Source organism: Montipora foliosa, unplaced genomic scaffold, assembly GCF_036669935.1.
Source record: "Montipora foliosa isolate CH-2021 unplaced genomic scaffold, ASM3666993v2 scaffold_477, whole genome shotgun sequence".
Taxonomy (NCBI): domain Eukaryota; kingdom Metazoa; phylum Cnidaria; class Anthozoa; order Scleractinia; family Acroporidae; genus Montipora; species Montipora foliosa.
Window position 1 is genome coordinate 194440 of NW_027179786.1, and position 7477 is coordinate 201916.

Consider the following 7477-nt stretch of genomic DNA (forward strand, 5'->3'; position numbering starts at 1 on the left):
GGGATTAATTTTACTGCTCTTGTCTAAATAGAATCGAGTACAACGTCGATGCGGGAATGATAAGAACAAAACGCCATGCAATTAAAACTAAAATAGTATTAATTGCATTGTTCTTCTTTAATTTGAATTTAGTGCTTATTTCTAATGTTATTTTCATTTCTAGATATCTCAGGGAGAATGAAATAACTCAACTCCAAAATGGCACTTTCTCAGGACTCACACGTCTATCTTATCTGTAAGTGGATTGCCTTAAATACACTTTTAACTGAATATGACACAAATAACTGTGTAACTTTGTTACGAAGTGACTCACACAGCTGAGTTAAATAGACCTTATTCCAAAATGGACGTCATTTAAATATTCTCTCGTTTTTATTCAAATTAGCCCTTGATGCCTCGTTCTTGAGCTGAAAATTCAAAAGATTAAGAGAGCTTTAGCAAAGACAACGGCTACGGCTACGAGAACGTCACAAATTTGCATATTTTGTGGGCAAAAACAATAGCTTTGCACGCCCTGCACGTGCGTTTTTCTCGTTTGTTCATTTCTTTGCCGTCGTCAGCAAAACAACAATGTGAAATAGCGAAATTCGAGGTTTTCTATAGGACGTCAGCACTTGAGGATAAATTTTCATTTTCTCCACTAAATTAAGACTGACCCAAGCGGAACGACCAAAAAAGATCCGCCATATTGATAACATTTTCTAAACAACTTTAAGAAGACCAGTAAAACTGGTCGAAATGTCGGTTTTAAACTATTTTAACGTCGGAAATTCCCGGAAACAATTCAAATTTTAATTTTCATAGAGATGAGCGGTGAAAGTTTTAGAAATACGAGTACAAAAAATTATTTTATAGTTCTAGGGGTCCTCCTCTTTTAGAACTGTCAGGATGTTACGAAAAATTCCTGTTTGTATGCGAGAACAATTCCTTTTTTTACATGATCACAATACAGTGAACCTCCTTTATCAAAGCTCGATAAAACAATGCATGTCCTTAAACTGCATTTGGTCATTAAAGTCTTTAATTTTGTTTTTTATTTTTCCTATTGTTTTCCATAGAACTAGCAAATCCACTGTTATCCATTTTTTCTTTTTCATTCATTGCTCGGAGTCGTTCACGGATTCCTTTTAGGACAACTGGAATTAACTTTCCTGCTCTTGTCTACGTAGAACCGAGTACAACGACGATCAGTGAATTCTGAGAAGGAAACGGCAATTAAAACTATAATGACATTGATTTTAATGTTCTTGTTTATTTCAGATTCCCTACTCATTTCTAATTTTGTGTTCATTTCTAGATATCTTGATAAAAATAAAATAAGTCAACTCGCAGAAAACGTTTTCTCAGGACTCACAGGTCTGCATTCGCTGTAAGTATATTGCCCTAAATACACTTTCAAAATATGACACGGCTTTGCACCTCTCCACTCCACAAATAATTGTGCGACTTAGTTACAAAGTGACTCACGCGGCTAAGTCAAATAAATTCTTTACAGTAATGAACCCTTTCAGGTCAAAAATTAAAGTGCATTTGAACCTTAGCCTTTTAAGATAAACACTAAATGTTATTCTAGTCTGTCATTTTGGTTCTTTCTGTGGAACCTTTGATTTGATCTTAGCCAAGATCCCTTTTTCTAATGAAGAAGCACATAAAACAATCATAATAATTGCTGCTGACAAACATGGATTTTCGACTCAACGAAATGACAGTATCTCCAACGGAATGGTAATTATATCTACTAAGTAACCTATCGCTTTGATGATCCATACGATGTTTTTGAAATTCATATTTAATCAATACATGTTTCGGATGAAACATCATCCATTGTCAGTTGACAAATGAGAAATAAACTAAAGTTGAGCAATAAATAGTGTAACAAAGTGAGATATAACATGAATAATTAAGGATGAAGGCGAGAACAGAATAAAAACACCCAACCACGAAACAAAACAGAAAAAACCAAACTGTTTAGGCTAAGAAAAGAAACTAATTAGTATGAAAGGGATAAATTAAGATGTTTGACTTGGGAATTTAAAGATGGCTGTTCCCAAAGGATATGCATGGCTTCTTTGATTTTCAATTGGAAACGTGTGGAAGCAGAGTCGAGGATTTTAAAACAGTCTTCTGAACACCGGGAGCGACAATTTTCAGAACCTCTCAAGTGCTTAAATATGTGGGAGTGTTTGTCGGAGGCGAGATGTTCACGGCTGCGAGTGGCGAAATGTCTATTGGTTTCACCAATATAACAGGCATTACAGCCTGCACATGAAAACTTGTAAATGACTCGCGATCGTAAACCCGCAGGGATAGGATCCTTCGCCCCAAACCAACTCCTAATTTTAAACGGGGTGAACACCAAATTAATTTAAAGGTCTCTGCAAAATTTGTTGACTAATTTCTTAATTCTGCGTTTTGTTATGATGGAAAAGGGACCGATGTACGGTAATTTAAAATACAAACAATTGTCCTTCCGAGCAACACCCAACTAAGTAAATAAAAACAGGACATTATGAAAGTTTATGAATTCCTATTTCCATGCTGAGATAATTCGTTTTTGTCTTTATGATCGCGGTACAGTGAGCTTTCTTCATCAAGACTCAATAAAGCAATGCATGACTTTAAACTGCATTTGGTCAGTAAAATCCTATTTTTTCTTTAAGATTTTCCTATTTTTTTCCATAAAACTAGCAAATCCACAGTTATCCATTTTTTCTTTGATTTCATCGGTCTGAGTAGTTCACGGACTCCTTTTGGGACAATTGGGATTAATTTTACTGCTCTTGTCTAAATAGAATCGAGTACAACCACGATCCGGGAATGCTAAGAACAAAACGGCATGCAATTAAAACTAAAATGGTATTAATTGCATTGTTCTTCTTTAATTTGAATTTAGTGCTTATTTCTAATGTTATTTTCATTTCTAGATATCTCAGGGAGAATGAAATAACTCAATTCCAAAAAGGCGCTTTCTCAGGACTCACACGTCTAACTTCCTTGTAAGTGGATTGCCTTAAATACACTTTCAACTGAATATGACACAAATAACTGTGTAACTTTGTTACAAAGTGATTCACACAGCTGAGTTAAATAGACCTCATTCCAAAATGGACGTCATTTAAATATTCTTTCGTTTTTATTCAAATTAGCCCTTGATGCCTCGTTCTTCAGCTGAAAATTGAAAAGATTAGAGAGCTTAGCAAAGACAACGGCTACGGCTATGAGAACGTCACAAATTTGCATATTTTGTGGGCAAAAACAATAGCTTTGCACGCCCTGCACGTGCGTTTTTCACGTTTGTTCATTTCTTTGCCGTCGTCAGCAAAACAACAATAGGGAGCTTACGAAAGGACGACGCTGACGGCAACGACGACGCTACAAAACAATAGGTTTAGTGAGCAAAAACAATGGCTCTGCACGCTCTGCACGTGCGTTTTACGTTTTGGTGCATTTCTTTGCCGTCATCTCCTAAATGACGACGTGAAATGACTAAATTCAAGGGTTCTGTGGAGGACGTTAGCACATGACGATGAATTTTCAGTTCTCTCTCTACGCTTCCAACCCCTCATACCAGTTTAATTCCTTGTCAGTTACTACAAATTCTTAACGCGGAACGACATGAAATAGTTTCGTAGTGATATGAATAACGCGGATTTGTATTTTTAAATGAAGTCCTCGTAGCCGTCGTCGTCCTCGTTTCGTAAGCTCCCTAATGTGAAATAGCGAAATTCGAGGTTTTCTAGAGGACGTCAGCACTTGAGGATAAATTTTCATTTTCTCCACTAAATTAAGACTGACCCAAGCGGAACGACCAAAAACGATCCGCCATATTGATAACATTTTCTAAACAACCTTAAGAAGACCAGTAAAACTGGTCGAAATGTCGGTTTTAAACTATTTTAACCTCGGAAATTCCCGAGACAATTCAAATCTTAATTTTTATAGAGATGAGAGGTGAAAGTCTCAGAAATACGAGTACAAAAAATTATTTTATAGTTCTAGGGGTCCTCCACTTTTAGAACTATCAGGATCTTATGCAACACTGTTAATTCCTGTTTCCATGCTAGAACACTTCCTTTTTTTTATGATCACAATACAGCAAACTTTCTTTATCAAAGCTCGAAAAAACAATGCATCTCTTTAAACTGCATTTGGTCATTAATACACAAAATTTTGTTTTTGATTTTTCCTAATAATTTCCATAGAACTAGCAAATCCACTGTTATCCATTTTTTCTTTTTCATTCATTGCTCTGAGTCGTTCACGGATTCCTTTTAGGACAATTGGGATTAACTTTCCTGCTCTTGTCTAAGTAGAATCGAGTACAACGACGATCAGTAAATTCTGAGAAGGAAACGGCAATTAAAACTAAAATGACATTGATTTTAATGTTCTTGTTTAATTCAGATTTCCTACTCATTTCTAATTTTGTGTTCATTTCTAGATATCTTGATAAAAATAAAATAAGTCAACTCGCAGAAAACGTTTTCTCAGGACTCACGGGTCTGCATTCGCTGTAAGTATATTGCCCTTAATACACTTTCAAAATATGACACGGCTTTGCGCCTCTCCACTCCACAAATAATTGTGCGACTTACTTACAAAGTGACTCACACGGCTAAGTTAAATAAAGTCTTTACAGTAATAAACCCTTTCAGGTCAAAAATTAAAGTGCATTTGAACCTTAGCCTTTTAAGATAAACACTAAATACTATTCTAGTCTGTCATTTTGGTTCTTTCTGTGGAACCTTTGATTTGATCTTAGCCAAGATCCATTTTCTAATAAAGAAGCACATAAAACAATCATAATAATTGCTGCTGACAAACATGGATTTTCGACTCAACGAAATGACAGTATCTCCAACGGAATGGTAATTATATCTACTAAGTAAATAAAAACAGGACATTTTAAAACTTTATATATTCCTATTTCCATGCTGAAATAGTTCGTTTTTGTCTTTATGATCACGGTACAGTGAGCTTTCTTCATCAAGGCTCAATAAAGCAATGCATGACTTTAAACTGCATTTGGTCAGTAGAATCCTATTTTTTCTTTAAGATTTTCCTATTTTTTTTTCATAAACTAGCAAATCCACAGTTATCCATTTTTTTCTTTGATTTGATCGGTCTGGGTAGTTCATGGACTCCTTTTGGGGTAATTGGGATTAATTTTACTGCTCTTGTCTAAATAGAATCGAGTACAACGTCGATGCGGGAATGATAAGAACAAAACGCCATGCAATTAAAACTAAAATAGTATTAATTGCATTGTTCTTCTTTAATTTGAATTTAGTGCTTATTTCTAATGTTATTTTCATTTCTAGATATCTCAGGGAGAATGAAATAACTCAACTCCAAAATGGCACTTTCTCAGGACTCACACGTCTATCTTATCTGTAAGTGGATTGCCTTAAATACACTTTTAACTGAATATGACACAAATAACTGTGTAACTTTGTTACGAAGTGACTCACACAGCTGAGTTAAATAGACCTTATTCCAAAATGGACGTCATTTAAATATTCTCTCGTTTTTATTCAAATTAGCCCTTGATGCCTCGTTCTTGAGCTGAAAATTCAAAAGATTAAGAGAGCTTTAGCAAAGACAACGGCTACGGCTACGAGAACGTCACAAATTTGCATATTTTGTGGGCAAAAACAATAGCTTTGCACGCCCTGCACGTGCGTTTTTCTCGTTTGTTCATTTCTTTGCCGTCGTCAGCAAAACAACAATGTGAAATAGCGAAATTCGAGGTTTTCTATAGGACGTCAGCACTTGAGGATAAATTTTCATTTTCTCCACTAAATTAAGACTGACCCAAGCGGAACGACCAAAAAAGATCCGCCATATTGATAACATTTTCTAAACAACTTTAAGAAGACCAGTATAACTGGTCGAAATGTCGGTTTTAAACTATTTTAACGTCGGAAATTCCCGGAAACAATTCAAATTTTAATTTTCATAGAGATGAGCGGTGAAAGTTTTAGAAATACGAGTACAAAAAATTATTTTATAGTTCTAGGGGTCCTCCTCTTTTAGAACTGTCAGGATGTTACGAAAAATTCCTGTTTGTATGCGAGAACAATTCCTTTTTTTACATGATCACAATACAGTGAACCTCCTTTATCAAAGCTCGATAAAACAATGCATGTCCTTAAACTGCATTTGGTCATTAAAGTCTTTAATTTTGTTTTTTATTTTTCCTATTGTTTTCCATAGAACTAGCAAATCCACTGTTATCCATTTTTTCTTTTTCATTCATTGCTCGGAGTCGTTCACGGATTCCTTTTAGGACAACTGGAATTAACTTTCCTGCTCTTGTCTACGTAGAACCGAGTACAACGACGATCAGTGAATTCTGAGAAGGAAACGGCAATTAAAACTATAATGACATTGATTTTAATGTTCTTGTTTATTTCAGATTCCCTACTCATTTCTAATTTTGTGTTCATTTCTAGATATCTTGATAAAAATAAAATAAGTCAACTCGCAGAAAACGTTTTCTCAGGACTCACAGGTCTGCATTCGCTGTAAGTATATTGCCCTAAATACACTTTCAAAATATGACACGGCTTTGCACCTCTCCACTCCACAAATAATTGTGCGACTTAGTTACAAAGTGACTCACGCGGCTAAGTCAAATAAATTCTTTACAGTAATGAACCCTTTCAGGTCAAAAATTAAAGTGCATTTGAACCTTAGCCTTTTAAGATAAACACTAAATGTTATTCTAGTCTGTCATTTTGGTTCTTTCTGTGGAACCTTTGATTTGATCTTAGCCAAGATCCCTTTTTCTAATGAAGAAGCACATAAAACAATCATAATAATTGCTGCTGACAAACATGGATTTTCGACTCAACGAAATGACAGTATCTCCAACGGAATGGTAATTATATCTACTAAGTAACCTATCGCTTTGATGATCCATACGATGTTTTTGAAATTCATATTTAATCAATACATGTTTCGGATGAAACATCATCCATTGTCAGTTGACAAATGAGAAATAAACTAAAGTTGAGCAATAAATAGTGTAACAAAGTGAGATATAACATGAATAATTAAGGATGAAGGCGAGAACAGAATAAAAACCCAACCACGAAACAAAACAGAAAAAACCAAACTGTTTAGGCTAAGAAAAGAAACTAATTAGTATGAAAGGGATAAATTAAGATGTTTGACTTGGGAATTTAAAGATGGCTGTTCCCAAAGGATATGCATGGCTTCTTTGATTTTCAATTGGAAACGTGTGGAAGCAGAGTCGAGGATTTTAAAACAGTCTTCTGAACACCGGAGCGACAATTTTCAGAACCTCTCAAGTGCTTAAATATGTGGGAGTGTTTGTCGGAGGCGAGATGTTCACGGCTGCGAGTGGCGAAATGTCTATTGGTTTCACCAATATAACAGGCATTACAGCCTGCACATGAAAACTTGTAAATGACTCGCGATCGTAAACCCGCAGGGATAGGATCCTTCGCCC